We start from the raw sequence: 16,368 nt of genomic DNA on the forward strand, positions 1-16,368 counted from the left end.
ATAATTTGCATACTCTTCAAATCAACTTTTAGGCAGAGGGTAGGCAGGAGGAGATTCCCTCAGACTGAGGCAGGGAGATCCTGGCACCTGGGGTGAGGGCGCTGGAAGAGAGGAATATGGGTACCCAAATACCTTCCTAGGAGGATACAGAGGTCTAGCCCCAAACACAAAGGGCCCTGAGGTCTGCCCTTCTTCCTAGGCCACTCGCTTGGCCTGTGTGCTTGGGGAGGCTGCTAAATCAGCCTCTTCCTCTTGCCTCAGCCTCCTCTTTGCCAGCTCCGTGCTGCCCACATCTCTCCTGTCTTTAATCTCCCCTTAACTCCACCTGACAATTTAGCATATGCTATCTTTGTATTTCCTCCATGCTCAACCCCACAGCAGCCATCTCCACTCCTTTATTTCTTCCACACTTCGATTCACCAGTCTGGTTTCTATTTCTCAATACTCTATTTAATTGCTCTCAAGTCTGCAATGACCCTTAACTGGTAACCAAAAGACTTTTCTGTCCTTATTTGACTTGACTTCTCTGTGGAATTCAGCATTCTAGTCTAGTCTCTAGCCCATCAAGAATTAAATGCCAGACCACCAGAAAACTGGGTATTCTGGGGTCACAGGATCTTATCTCCTACAGAACTGCTTTCACCAAGTTTTGATGTGGCATTATGCCCTTGGCTTACATTAAAGGATATGTGGGAGAAATTTCATTTGGAATCACATTCTTGAAAAAGCTTTTCACTGAGGAATTTTTCCTTTCATTGTGAGACCTATGTAATAGGATCATGTTACTATTATTTTTTAGTTGGCCACCATATCAGTCAATTATTTTCTTATCAAACTATGTATTAATAATATATAATTTATTATTTATATTTCCTATAATTTCTTCAGATTCTTTTTCAAACAAGATGGGCTATAAATGAAATTGTAGAAGTATATATATATTCAATAGAAAGGAAATACAGAAATATAGAAAGTTGTACCATTCTTAACAAACATATCAAAGCAAAAATAACCTCAACTGAAAACATGCAGATAGACAGAGGTATAGCTAACGATTACAGAACTCTCCTAGGAGGCATAAAAGACCTCACTAAACAGGGACACTACTATCCACATCCATGATCAAGGAGGCCAAAGACTGTACAGATAATTCTTTCTACCGTTTACATAAAGTGATTTTCAAAGTCTACCTGAAATAAACAAGATATTGATAACAATAAAATTTCTGAAAAATGAAGGCAAACTTCTCTTTCCAAATGTTAACATAGTATACAGCCACAAGAACTAATGAATGGGGGAGCACTGTCACTATTATAGACAATTTAAACAGAAGATAAAACTCAGAACCAACCCCCTAGTATTATAAAAAGTTGTCATTTTAAATTAGTGGGGGAAATATTATTTCATAAAAGATGCCAGAAAAACTGGAAAATACTCTTGTATCTTTAATCCATCAAGAATGTATCCTGCTGTTTTATGAGATAAAAAAAATTAACAACCAAATCAAATCAAATCAAACCAAACAAACAAAAACCCCTAAAAAGATATACATGAATAGCCTTCTGATCTCAGAAAAAAACTTTGTGCTTAGATGCACAGAGAATAGGAGAAGCCAGAGGAAATTACTGAAATTTTGACCACCCTAAAGTAAAAAAACAAAACAAAAACTTATATATAACAAAACACACTGAACAAAATTAAGAAAACAGTCAACAATAAAAAAAATTTGTAGGATATATGACAAAAGATTAAAACCTTATATAAGTAATTTAAAATTTTATAAGAAAACATGAACACCAAAAAAGAACATTGGGCAAAGGACACAAATAGATGACTCAAAGAAGTACAAATGGCAGATGAATGAATGAACAAAACTATCTCCTTAACACTAAAAGGAATACAAATTAAAATAACACGACAGCATTTTACCTTCATTCAACTGCCAAGGCTCTTTTTTAAAGGATAATCCCCAATGTTGGTCATAGTGCAGTGAAATCAGTAAGGTAACTGGTGATATGAATCAGAATTTTTTAAAATATTCCAACTGTGATCCAGTAATTCCACTTCAGACCTTAACACTCAGAAATAACCATAGATGAACACTGAGATTATAAGGACAATATAATTAAAGTGAACAATGATAACCTAAAAGTACAACCACAGGGGAATGTAAATGATAAATAACACATCCACAAAATGGAATGCTATGCAGACATTAAAATTCATGTTTTAATGTAATAATATAAAGAAAATTCTTGTTCCACATTTCAATCACAAAGACCAAACAAAAAACAATAATTATTTTAAAGGCAGGAGAAGAAGAATGGAGTAGTCAAGAGCTTAGGTTCTCTAGCCATCCCAATTCTAGTCCTTTTACTTACTAGCAATGTGACCTGTAATAAGATATGTTACCCCTCTGTCTCCATGTCCTTTCCTACAAAACAAGAATAACGGTACCCACTTAGTAGGTTGTCATCTGGAATAAATAAAAGAATGCATGCACAGAGTCTGGCTACTGTGCTCTTCTGCATCCTTATAGGCTCCCCCCACTGAAGGTTGTGAATACATGTCAGCTGAACAAATATATGACATTTCAGTTTCCTAGATTTCTAATCACAAGCCCTAGGTAAGTGGTCCTCATAAAAAAAGACTTTTCTGATAAACCATTAAATTTATGTAGGATAAAGGCAAGAACCAGTTTACAGAACTTGGTGACTATCCAAACTCAGGAATAAAAAAGGAAAATTAGAGCCAAAACCAAACAAAAAACTTTTAAAAAACAACAGAACAGCTTCCCAGGCTAGTGTCCCTTACTAGTCTGTCCTGCATATTGCCATCAGACTAAATCTTCCCGAGACAAGGTGCAAAAAAACACGTGATGGATGAGATTTACTGAATTAACTCCAAACTCCTTGTCTTTGCTCCCAGACCTCTGTACAATCTGTTCCCACCCTTTCCACCACTCATCCACCCTCACCTTTGGGGTATCTTCCACACAAGTGCCTACTACCTTGTTCCCCACTCTCCCAGCTCAAGTCATTCCCTAAATCAGCAATTTTCAACTGGTGTGCCACAAGCATTTTTAAAACATGCAACACCTGACCTATTTAGTCAGGGGTGCTGACCTCTTTTCCATTAGCCTGTCAAATAAAATGCCAACAGCCAACACAATAGCAATCTGGTGTGAACAAATCAAAATTATACTTTTTTTGTTAGATGTGCAAAAAATGTATTTTTTGGTGTGCTGCAGAATTTTAAGTTTATGTGTCATGAAATGAGAAAGGCTGAAAATTACTGCCCTAAATCAAAGTCTCCTCAACCTTGACCAGTGGAGACCCGACATCTGGTTTGTTCGTTTTGCTTCCATTGTTAGTCAAGTGCTCTATGTCTGTGTCTTTTCCCCAAATAAACTTTAGGCTTAATGGCAAGGGCAGGAACTATGCCTTTTACTTCTGTAGCAATGAATATAAAACAGTGTTAGGTAAAAACAGCAGTCACTCTATACTGGTGCCACTGCCATAAGAAACATGCACAAATGGTTCCTGCATATGGCAAGAGCAGGAAGAACATGGAAAAATAAACACTGTGTGCTAAGTAGAAGCTTAACTATATGAGTTTATTTTCTTTCTTTCTTTTTTTGACAATAGTAAATATTTATTTAGAAAATTCTCCATTAGCTGCTAGGGTATTTTCCCCTATTAATTTTTTTGAAATTTAACCTTTATTGTATTTTTTCTATTACAAGTTTATTTTCTTTATTGCTATGTTTATTCATTTCTTAAACAGAAAAATAAGAAGTCCTCTAACACAATTACAGGTTAGATTAAAAAAAAATCCTGCCATGTAAAAGTCAGTCAACTGTGAATACACTAATTTTAAAAAGATGTTTAGATTTAGTAATTTGTCACATTATATGGCCACATAGCAAATGTGTCAGGTATTTCCCAAAGGAAAACCTTTAATACTCACCACTGCCGATGCTAGTCATTTGGGGAGACTGGTTTTTATAAAATATACATGTACTAAGAATAATACTTATGTATCAAGAACTACGACTGTAGAGAGGGACAATTTCCATGAGTCTATTTTATAAATAAAACCATCACAACTTTTTGTTTAATATAACAATAAAAATCGCAACTTATTTCTGGAGCAGATCAGAAGACTGTCTATACTCCCGGCAAGAAATAGTACCCTGAAGTCCCCATGACCTTCCATAACACACAGCCATTCTGAAATAGTCTAACATGAAGGTCATCTAGCAACCTGCCTGATTGACGCAGTTCAATATAAACTGTCAAACATCATTAGAAGGAATAAAGGAAAGGAGATACCTTGTAGCTTTATCTTTTTGAGATTTTCAAATAAGAGTATTTTTATCCAGAAGACCAAAAAACCTAGTTCATTATAGACTGTAGGGAACATTGGGTGCCATTATGACAAGAGGGGGAAAAAATAATTCAAGATAATCAGGTTCTCCTTAGAATGAAAGGAAAAGCTAAGTGGCTTTTATTAGATGCAGGCACTAGTTAAAAAGAATAAAAATTATTCACCCTTCTGGAACGAAAGTTAGGTTTAAAAGTCAAGTAAAGTAACCATTTTACTCTGCTATTCCTGAAAATATAATACACCATCATTTTATCTGAGAGCTTAAGATACATCAAAACGAAGTATCACAACCATTAATAGCCATGAATGCTTATCAGGGAAGTTGCAGACTACAATAAAGAATGGGGGGAAGGGCTGGGTGGAGAGGATGACTCAGTCTGAGAAGCAGAAAAGGGCCGGTGACCATTTACTTCAGGGCAATGGCAAACAGAAGCAGCCTTTATCTGAAGCAGCGCTCACCTACTCAATCACATGTACACCCCTCTTCCCTGTTCTGTGTCATTAACATAAACAGTTGGGAGGCTTGTTTTTTGAGAATTATTAAAAGCGAAATAAAATATCTTCTAAGTTAAAAAAATTTAGGAGCATCCCAGTTCTATTTAACAGCTCCTCTCCCCATCTGTTAATATTAAAAGGTAGTCAAGCCCTGGGTGGTGTGGCTCAGTGGACTGAGAGCTGGCCTGTGAGCCAAAATGTCGCTGGTTTGATTTCCAGGCAGGGTACCTGCCTGAGTTGTGGGCCAGGTCCCCAGCTGGGGGTTTGCGAGAGGCAACAGACAGACAATTCTCGCACACCAACCTTTCTCTTCCTCTCTGTCTCCCTCCCTTCCCCCTCTCTAAAAATAAATAAATAAAATCTTTTAAAAAATGGTAGTCACAACAGAACAAATATTCTAACAGCTACTTGAAAAAATATATTTAAGGAGCTTTGAATCTAGGAAATACATACTAATAAAATACTTGTAATGGTAACAGTAAAACTACCATGGAAGGAGGTGAAGAATTCTTTGGCTACAATGAGTAAGAAATACTAAACCAGTAATTTTTTCACCAAAAAGTGCCTGATGCTGGGTACAGAGATGAATTTCCTTTTAATTACCTGGGGGATTGGGGGGAGTTCTAAATGCACAGGACTCAGTTCTCAGGAAGTTCCTCATCTGGCAGGGAGACAGATAAAACAAGTAGCAGCTATATAGCGTGGTAAGTTCTGTAATAGGGATTAACATACTTCCCACCACTCTGGCACAAGGGTGGCTTAAGTGGGTGAAGGAGAGTTTTAAGGAGAGAAATTGCTAAAGCTGGACCTTCAAGGGTGAGATGGCCCTGCCAGGCAAACTACAGTAAGAGAGGAGCATTCTAGTGCAGAAATAGTATATGGGGAAAACTTAAATATGTAAGGAATTAAGATGAATTTTGTGCAAAAATATTCAACATAACCAAATGGAAATTTATAACTGTAACCTGGTCACAGAGGCCATGTTCTAGCCCATCATTAAGAATAGCCTTTTTATTTTTTACTGAACATTTACACATGAAACAGAAGACAAAACTTATCCAGGAGTCAACATGCTAGCGCCACAGAACTGACTGAAGTCTGTCTCCCAAGCACAGGCTGTCCCTCTGCTTTCTACAGCCTGTATGACAGCCTGTATGCCATGCTGGCATACAGCAACCTAATGCTTCACTTCTTTTTGCTCTCCCAAGTGTAACCACCAAATTCTAACTTGCCTTGCTCCAGGCCCACATCCCTGAAAACAGCTCAGAGTTACACTGTCTTTTGGAGCAGTTCCACAGTTTTTCTTCAGTGAAAGTAAAAGAGTGGGAATCTGTGGCACAGCTATCACCTTGAATAAATGTTATAAAACAGAGTAAATTACACACACACAGAATTTACAGAACATCTAACAGGCACATCTAAGGATTCTGGGGCGCATTCTACCTGAGCAGTAGTTTCTGAACCTGGTTGGTATCAGAATCACTTGGTGAGCTTTAAAATCCATAAGATCCCAGAGATTCCAACTCCGCAGCTCTGGGGTGGAAGACTTTCAAAAGGTCCTCAAGTGATTCTGATATAGAATCTCTGCTGACTAGGGCTTGGAAATGACTGACCTAGAATACAATAGTTATTTATCCTATATACAGATCTACAAAAATCCAAGCTACTCAAACACACAGTTTTCTATTATGAAAATGTTTGATTCATTCTGTAATACAAAAAATTGTTTTTGCTATTCATTTAGATTTTTAAAAAATCTACAAAGCCTACCTCAAAACTAATGATTCCCATTAAAGCAATAATGTAATGTATAATTCAAAAAAGAAGTTCCAAAGTTTAACCTCTATTATGGGTACCATCGATATCAAAAGATCTCTCTAGATTGTATGAGATAAGCTCAAGGCATGACAGAAGGTAAAAGGAAAAAAGAGAAATGGACATACATAATAACCTAGTGATCTTGTGGTTTGCAATGTGTATCAGAGACCATGAGGCCACTGCTCTAGTATCTGTATAACCTGATACTTACTCATTAAGGCTACTTGGTAGAACTAAGACTGTTGTATTTGGTTAATGAGGTCCCCTAAAAGGTCAATGTTAAATTAGAAGCTAACAGCTTAAATTAAAAAAATGCACATGTGTACCAAACTAATAAATGGCAACATAATGCCTTTGAATGAAGATCAGATTATGACAACAATCTGTCACTTTGGTTGCTCCTTAGAAATATGGAAACAAATACAAGAAAAAAGGAAATACAGGCAATAGCTTAACCAAGAAATCAGGTGGGGTGGTATGTATTTATAAATACCTGAAAGACACAACAAGGAGAGGAGAAGAAGCAAACAACTTGTCTGGTAAGAGATCAGAAAGAAAAAAATTTATTCCCAAGAGGAAACCAAATCACTATTACTCTAGAAGCTCAACATATACTTACAACAAAAAAAGTGAACTAGGAGTAGAAAGTTACAATATACAAATAAAAAAGAAATCAAAGAAATACTGAAAACAATTAGAGTATCCTGTTATTATAGAATAGTTCTGGACCATACCACTGTGTAAATGCAAAATGCCTTATATCTGCTTTATGATATGTGACAGTGACCATGCTATGCCAGAGTTTTGTTATACCGGAGTTTACCTACACAAATAAAAAGCAGTGGGTTGAAATAATTTAGAAATTTCAGAGGTCTAACTGGACTATACTAAAAATAGAGGCGCTAACCAACACTGGCCCCTCCAAGAATCATCTGTTCTTATCCCAGGGAAATTAGCGAAGGATTCTGAAAAAGTTCTGGGTTACCTAGAAAGAGATGAATAAGCTCAAAATCCTGACAGCCTTAGTATTGGATACCAAGCTTTAGTATTAGTGACAGCCAGGGCCTAATAATGCATTGTTTGAATGGATAAACTTTAAAGTTGGTGACGGTATTAAAAAAAATTCTGAAAAATACATACGGAAAACCTAATGTGTGCCAGCAAACAGGTGTTAACAATTCTTGAAAGCAGTAATATACAATTTCCACATTGTTTTTCTAGAGATATACATTGATGTATATTTCTCTTGTCAAAAGATGTAAAAAACCGAATTCATATCAAATAATCAGCTACAGAACTAAATGCAAGATATTCTATGAAACCCAGAGACTACTCAGAGCCAGTCTGAGGAAGAACAAAAGGCAAGGCCGATGCACCTGTTCTACATCCAACACCTTGGGCAAATCACTTTGCCTCTTAGCTTTCTTATCTGTAAAATGAGGGGACTGCCAGATGACTTAGAATTTCTCCTGACTTTTGCATGCTACACTTTTTTTTAGGTTATCAATTAGATTCATCCTTATAGGTAGGAAGGGAAGAAGTACCACCACTTTCCAACTGAGAAAATCAGACAGGAAATTTCAACAACTGCCTATATAGTAATGTTGTACACAGAGTGCAGCAAAAGGTGGTTCTCTAGCTTTGCAGTCTCCTTGTCTGTAACCCAGAAGTCAGGCAGAAGTATCTGAACTCTATTTACATAAACATGGTTAATGCAAACACTCCATTGAGTGGCATTTACATCTGAAGTCAAGAAATGTAAAGAGGAATCTTTGTATTGGGCAAAAACGCCACAAACATAAGTTACCACCTACCAGACTGGCTCTTTCCTCCCTCCATTAGAATATGTTTTAAACTAGAAAGACTTTTCAAAGTCAGGGTATAATCACTGTTTGTATAATTTCTCCCCTCCCCTGGCCCCCACACAAAGAGCATCAATACCTGTTTGCTCTTATCTTCAAAAGCCCTCATCCATCCAGAACATTTTAGGACTCTATTTCCTCCTTCCTTATTGGAAAAGCTGGTGTATCATCTATCCCTCTCAAAGTAAGAAATTTCAGTTTAACACATGTTTAGAGCTATAGCTATATACTTGATGGGATAACCTACTTAGCCATTAGCTAAGATGTACACTTATCTAGAAGTTACTAAATCAGCAAATATCTACTACTGAGAAGAGTCAAGAATGATCTCAGAAGGATTCTGTATAAAAGACATTTCAAAACCTATGCCCTCAAATTTACAATTAATTTGGCTCTCAAAGTCAATTGACTCTTATGTTAGAAAAAATTCAAACAATGGGAAATAGGAGGAGAAATGAAGCATTAGAGGCAAAAAACTAGGGCCAAGAACAAAGGATTGCTGTCCTCAAAGGTACAAATTAACATCCAGCAATAAAAGAAGTACTTTCCTGGTATTCTGAAGTTAACAGAGTATCAGAAAGCTTCAGTACTTCTTCGTATTGTATTGGATCCCCTTTTCCCTTTAAAAATTACACTATACAGCCCTGGCTGGTGTGGCTCTGTAGCTTGAGTGCTGGCCTTTGAACCTAAGGGTTAACAGTTGGATTTCCAGTTGGGGCACATGCCTGGGTTGCAGGCCAGGTCCCCATTTGGGGGCATGCGAGAGGCAACAGATTAATATATCTCTAGTACATGTCCATGTTCCTCTCCCTCTCTAAAGATAAATAAATAAAATCTTAAAAAAAATAAAAAAGAATCTAAAATGACCTGTGGACATGAATAACAGTGTAGTGACTGCTAGGGGTAGGGGGTATAAGGGGACTAAACGGTCATGGAAAAAATATAAAATTAAAATTTAAAAAGTTAAAAAAAAGAATCTGTGTTACAGACACATAACTTCATTGAAGGGAGTGGGGGAAATTTTACCTAAGTAAGTTAGAAAATGAGTAGAGACTATAAGACTAAGGACTAAAGAACTATACATAAGCACTGTACTGTAGTATGGAGTTCAAGTTAACAATTCTGATACCACTATACACAAATACTAGGATTAAACAAATAGCAGATAGATGACAAATAGTGGTAAAAGAAGAGTTATAATTAAAAGAAATATAACCTAAAGACAAAAGAGGAAACAAGGTCTAGCTCTTTCCATATGGTCACATTATGCTATATTTCTTTGCTTTTGTAGTGAATACTTGATTTTCCTTCGCTGCATATTTCCTACTTAATCTACTAAATTTGTACTCCCCCATAAAACAACTACAAAACCAAAAGCTTGGTTCTTCCAATGAAAATCCAGGCTTTCAATAATATTGTTTTAGCTAAAAGTTTACAGATTAATTTCTTGGTTCTGAGCTATAATTATCTTCCCCAAAACAAGGGAAATAATTATATAACACAGGTAATAGGAGAAAACTCCAATAAGCCTAGAATATAACTCTATAGGTTTTATATAAATATTCTGGTTTACATTCTTAGTCACACACACACACACACACACACACACGCTTTACACTCACATTAAAGATCACATTGTACATACTATTTGATAATCTTTCTTTGTGTATTTCTATACATAATACACCTATGCATACTATAATGATTGCATAACATCCTATTATATAGATTTATCAATTTAATAAGTCCCCTATGTTTGAATACTGTTCTTTGCTATTTTTGGTAATTCTGCTTTATCTAATTTAAAAAGTGGGGGGAGAGTTTATTTGCATTTACAAAATAACTATGTTATACAAACTAGTGAAAACAAAGAAAAGTCACCCCAACCCTAGCCACCCTATCAATACTAGTTTATTTTGTTTTGACTAGTGTTTTGATGTCTCTTTAGTTTTCCCCCTAGGAATTCATTCAAACTTAGAGAGCTCTTGCTAAGTGCCAGGTTTCTGTTTAGGTTTTTCTTTACTTTTTTTCCATAACAATTTCTTTTTTGTAGTGAATTTTCTTAAAAAAAGATTTTATTTGTTTTATCCTTAGAGAGAGGGGAAGGGAGGAAGAAAGAGGAGAGAAACATTGAATTGTTCAGTTGTTTCTTGCATGCACCCCTACTGTGGACCAGGCCCACAATCCAGGACATGTGCCCTGATTGGGAACTGAACCAGCAACCTTTCACTTTGTGGGATAATGCCCAACCAGCAGAGCCATACCAGTCAGGGCTGTACGTATTTTTAAAAGAACCTTCCCTAAACATTCTGCTGGTAAAGTCTTCCCAATCAGCTTTTCTAAGTGGCTATAAAACATTACTCCTAATATGGCCTGTGACCCTGTTTACTTATCTATTTCTCTACTGATCAACAGATTTTCTGATTAATTGACGTCCCTCATTTGTAAAGTCCCAATTTAATTCACTTAACTTTTGTACTATCTGGTGGTCACCCTTGCTCAGTTTAATGCAACATATATGAGGGAGACCCCAAAAAACCCCAGAATTTACTTAAAAATTGAGTACTTTTTCGTACATGTTCAAACTACAGTCACCTTTAAAGTACTCTCCACTTGATTCAATACACCTGTCAAGACTTTTGTTCACTGCTCAGAACAGTTTGGGAACTTGTCAATTTTGATGTCTTTTAGTGCTTCTGCTGGTTTTTGTTTCACCTCTTCCAATGTGGGCAAAAAGTTTCCCTTTGAGGACTTTCTTCATCGGGGAAACAAACAAACAAAAAAAAGTCTCATTCAAGACTAGATGAATAGGGAGGGTAGGGCACAGGGGTCATTACATTTTTGGTCAAAAACTGCTGAACACTCGGTGTAGTGTGGGCTTCATGAAATGGGCAAAAGCACGGGTCTTTAAAAAAAAATTCACTGAGGCAGCCTCTCACAACATCAGCTGATGCAGATCAGTTCCTAGAACACTCATCTGGCAGGGGAAACCTGTACTGCAAGGGGCCCGCCCTCCAGGAGATAACTCTGATTTTTTTTTTTTGGGGGGGGGGTCCTCTCTAATATACAGTGACCAGTTACTGCTCAAGTTTAAACATCCTTGCTTTACCTTTATATGTCACATTATAGTTACAAATATACAGTTGATCCTTGAACAACATGGTGGTTAGGGGGATTGATTCTTACAGAGTAGAACATGAATGTAACTTTTGACTCTACAGTCAACCCTTCCCACATGTGAATCAAAAATAGTATTTTCGCTCTAAAGGAGGGAATGCAAAAATACTGTTTACAACCTGTGGTTGGTAGAATACGGATATGAAGGGTACTCAACCGTACTTATTAAAAAAAAAAAAAAATCCATGTAGAAATGGACCTACACAATTCAAAACTGCATTGTTCAAGGGACAACTGTATTTCCCCCTAACAACACTTCCTTAACTGTCATAGGTCTATAGCAAGATAGAGCTGTCATTTTACAAATGAGGAAAGGAAGGCACAAGGAAGACACCCAAGACCATATAGCTATTGAGCTGCATAGCTCAGATCTGGTGGCCTAATAGGATTACAATCAAAATTAATGCTTTTTTAAAAAATATTTCTTGATACGCCTAGATGAGGGTTTCTCCCACAGAAAGCCTTTTCCAACATCTTTCCCTCCCTGACCATCCCTTCCTGCTCCCCGAACACACTTTTATCTGAACATTAATAACACTTATTTGCAGATCTCTTGCCCCATACTCTACTTTCCACCCTCAGGAGGAAAGTTGTTTTTTTTTTTTTGGTTTGTTTTTTAAGAGATGGGAAGGGAGGGGGAGAGAGGGAGAGAAACATCATTGGTGGCCTCACATACGTGCCTGGCCAGGGACCAAACCCACAACTGGCACGCCCTGACCGGGAATCCACTCACAACCCTTCACTTCTGGGACGACTTCAACCAACTGAGCCACACCGGTCAGGGATCTTACTCATCTTTGAATCCCCAGTACCTAATGCTATGCCTGGCACAAGGGAGAAAGGTAATTGGTATCAGTATGAAACGAGCATGTTACAAGTGCTCAATAAATACTATATTTCTCTAAATACCTGGGTTGATCCAATTCACATCATTTCAGAGAAAGTCAAACTCTGGTCTATCTAGAATCAATTAGGTTCAAATATAAAACATGTATTCAAAGAACAAACATTATCAAAATAGAACATGTGATTTTTAAGTTCCACTTACATTAAGAGAAATACATTAGTAACAACAGTTAATAATTGCAAAACACACAAAACAGTTAAGAACAGATGCTTTTGAATAATCTTAGGAGTTTCAAGGGCCATGGCTTAGAATTTAGCCATTTTATTATGACTCTGACTACTTAAGAAAGGGGTAGGGGAGGGCAAAAATCAGAATAAGTTAACGTGGTATGTTTTCAAAATCGTTTTATAGAATTTACTTTATAGTTTTAGACCTGATTTTGCTCACTGCTTCCTCTTTACAATATACCTTTTTTTAAAGCTTTTATTTATTTATTTTTAGACAGAGGAGGAGGAAGGAAGAGAGGGAGAGAAACATCAATGTGTGGTTACTTCTCATATGCCCCCTACTGGGGTCCTGGCCCACAACCCAGGCATGTACCCTGACTGGGAATCGAACGGGTGACTTTTTGGTTTGCAGGCCGGCGCTCAATCCACTGAGCCACACCAGCCAGACCCTTTTTATAGTATTTCTGACTTGGTTCAGCTATCCAGAATTGCCTACCAGCTGTGCTGAGCTCTTGTGCATGCCATGGATATGCAGGAATATGCATGCAAGCAAGCACCATTTAACATGATTTAACATCTATATCCCACAGTAGGACACTCCAAGGAACAAAATAAGTTGCCAGATGGTACAGCTGTTCTATGGCTCTAAAGTATTGCTTCTCAAATGTTTCCACTGCAGCACCTATACAAAGAACACTTCCCACTAAAGGCACGCGTGCCCCATTTTGTTGTGTAATCTTAAGATAGTCATACAGAGTGCACATTCAGTTCCTAAAAAATATGTATCTGTTTCAATGTAAAAAATTTAAAATTACTTACCAGTTAAATTATTTAACTCACTGCCCCTCAATGAGCACAACTGAAGCTCCAAGAGGATGGGTCATGTTTATCTTGTGGCTTCAAGTACCCCGGAATCATATCACTTTGTACCCTAAGGGTATTCATATCCCAATTTGAGAAACAGGGATTAAACTAGCCACAACACTTAAAAGTGACCAACATGTTTCTACAACTCCATTTCCCAAACTCTTAGTTTAGTTTTCTCAACAGCTTTTCAAATCTGTAGTTTCTCTTTCAGCAGTTCATTAATACATACTCTGTGTCAATAACACTTCTAAAAGAACCTGTAGAGCACAAGCTTTTTCTGGAATGATAGAAAACCAGCACAAAGACCTTGTCCTTCCCATCTATGGAAGTAACAAGATACCCACTTGAAAAATAGAGATCTGAGAATAGCAGAGCTTTCACTCCTGTTCCCTTCCTCCACTTACTTGCCTCAGGCATAGCTTATAAAAAAAATCTTAGTTGTCACTTAGATGATTTATGCTTATCTTAATCTCAGCATTTGCAATTCCCACCTCTACACTCCTTTCAGCCATTACACAAGTGCAATTAAACATTTTCTGGGGGATAAGAAAGATGTACTTTCTGGTAGCCTGAGAAGATACAATTTTCACACCTAGACCCTATTTTGTTGTTTATGAGACCCCAAAGCCTAGTAAACCCTGACATTCATTAGAGGCCTATTTAAAGTTCCCTGAGATGTCCATTACATTTTACGGCAGAAATTGTAGGCTAAAGTAGATTTTAAGTGACCCTTTCAAATGTTAGAAGAAAAAATATTGATAATGACCGTAACTAACACTCTGATGCTAACATGGTCATTAGTTAGGTTAACTCATTTAAGACAATTTTAATTTTAATACAGGATACCAGATTCCCCAAGAACAGGATTCCATCTATTTGTCCTCTTTTAAATTATAAGTTGCCACAATGGACTTTTGAAATCATTTGCCAAGAGTTAAAATACACATTCCAAAGGTTTCTACAGCACAGCACCCACCATTTCCTGGGGGTTTTTCTATGTACAGGCTCAAAATGGTAGAAACGCTTTACCCACATTCTCAACTCAGAGAATAACCTCTGCAACTGATGTTACTCTAACAAATGAGACATAGAAAGGTTAAATAACTTGCTCAGCATCATCCAGCTGGTATATGGTAGTACGGTTTCAAACGAGGACTCTCTGATCATAAAGCCTGTATGCCCTTAACCACCCACCTTCTTGCATCTCCTATATCCAAGGATGGTCCAACAAATCCTCTAACTCTAGGAGGGTTTTATTACTCCTATTTTTAAGACCAAGAAATAAAAATAGTATTTACCTCTCCGTGGCTGCAAAGTCAGTTTGAAGAGGAAACACAGAACCCAGCTCTCAAGCCCCTGGTCAGCAATTGTCCACTAGCGCATCTTGTTCTTCCACCCCAGGTCCGTGACCATTCTAAAATAAATCACAAATCACTTTATGAACACTAAATACACACAAATGCATATATAATATGAAAGACAAACTGAGAGCAAAAGAAAGACTGATAAAATTGGGAAAGAAATAAAATGTCAACTTACTAATTGGACCATTCCATAAATACCTATCAAGCCAATAATAAAATATTGGTTTTTTTAGACATTTGCTAAATATATAAAGGACTAAAGATACATAATTATTAGAATAGTATCCCACTGAGACACTGCAACCAGATAATGGCACACATACAGTCTGTCCACAAAAAGTCCAACCATTGTTAATATAAGGAGGAGGATTTGGGCAGCATCGATATAACCTGGCAGCCAAGATGAGACTGGAATGTGCATATGAACAATGAGGACTTCACTGTACCAGTCAGTGGGGGCGTAGACACCATTCAGTGAGCATGTGTCCTCTGTGGTCATCCCTTTCAAAATGACTGAGTGGGCAAGAAATCTGCATCAAATTTTGCGTTCAGCTTGAAACTATTCGGATGATTCAGAAGGCCGCAGCCACGGGGAAACTGGTGAATGGCAGCTTCATCGGGACTACACACCCACTCATGCATCACGTCTCATGTATTGCATCTCATGCAGTTTTTTTGGTGACACATCAAATCACCCAGGTGACTGAGCCCCCACTACAGCCCAGATATGGCACCCTGTGACTTCTGGCTTTTCCAAAAACTAAAAATGTCTTTGAAAGGGAAAAGATTTCAGACTGTCAATGAGATTCAGGAAACTATTATGGGGTACCCGATGGTGACTGGGAGAACTGTGTGAGGTCCCAAGGTGCCTACTTTGAAAGGGACTGAGATGTCATTGTCTTATGTATAATGTTTCTTGTGTCTTCTTCAATGTCTCTATTTTTCATATGACATGGTTGGATACTTTCTGGACAGACCTTGTATATTTATACAACCTACCAAAAATTTAATTCTTACAGGTGCAATAATAGTCCTTTAACATTTTATTTCCTTATCTTTAGCAAATACTGGTTTTACCGATTAAGTTAGTTGTACCATGAGTAAAGACTATTTTTCAATTTAATAAGATAACTATTGGAGGGGGATTCACTGACAACTGAAAATTCTAGAAGCATAGCATTGAAATATTTTTTTAAGTCAAATAATGAAATACATTCTTTTAAGTAAAAATAAACAAATATTTCTCTTCCTAAGTTACAAATAAATGAACTGTCAAAGTTCAGGCAATGGCAGGGTGGAACTTACATGGGGGTGGGGGCCGG

At 37.2% G+C, this 16,368-nt stretch overlaps 1 protein-coding gene across 3 annotated transcripts in view; it reads right to left on the reverse strand.

Moving 5' to 3' along the window:
- Positions 1-16,368, reverse strand: part of CTCF (CCCTC-binding factor) — a 44,042-nt gene that overhangs the window by 23,662 nt on the left and 4,012 nt on the right. For 2 of the 3 annotated variants that reach the window (XM_054579318.1, XM_054579320.1), the window contains exons 2-3: positions 14,981-15,096; positions 13,635-13,746 (exon numbers count right to left, since the gene is read on the reverse strand). The gene's annotated coding sequence lies outside the window, so the exon portion shown is untranslated. The remainder of the gene's footprint in view (positions 1-13,634; positions 13,747-14,980; positions 15,097-16,368) is intronic. The other variant, XM_054579319.1, reaches the window with a different exon arrangement.

This window comes from Pteronotus mesoamericanus, unplaced genomic scaffold, assembly GCF_021234165.1.
Source record: "Pteronotus mesoamericanus isolate MK-2021 breed Mesoamerican mustached bat unplaced genomic scaffold, CSHL_Meso_final contig_52, whole genome shotgun sequence".
NCBI lineage: Eukaryota > Metazoa > Chordata > Mammalia > Chiroptera > Mormoopidae > Pteronotus > Pteronotus mesoamericanus.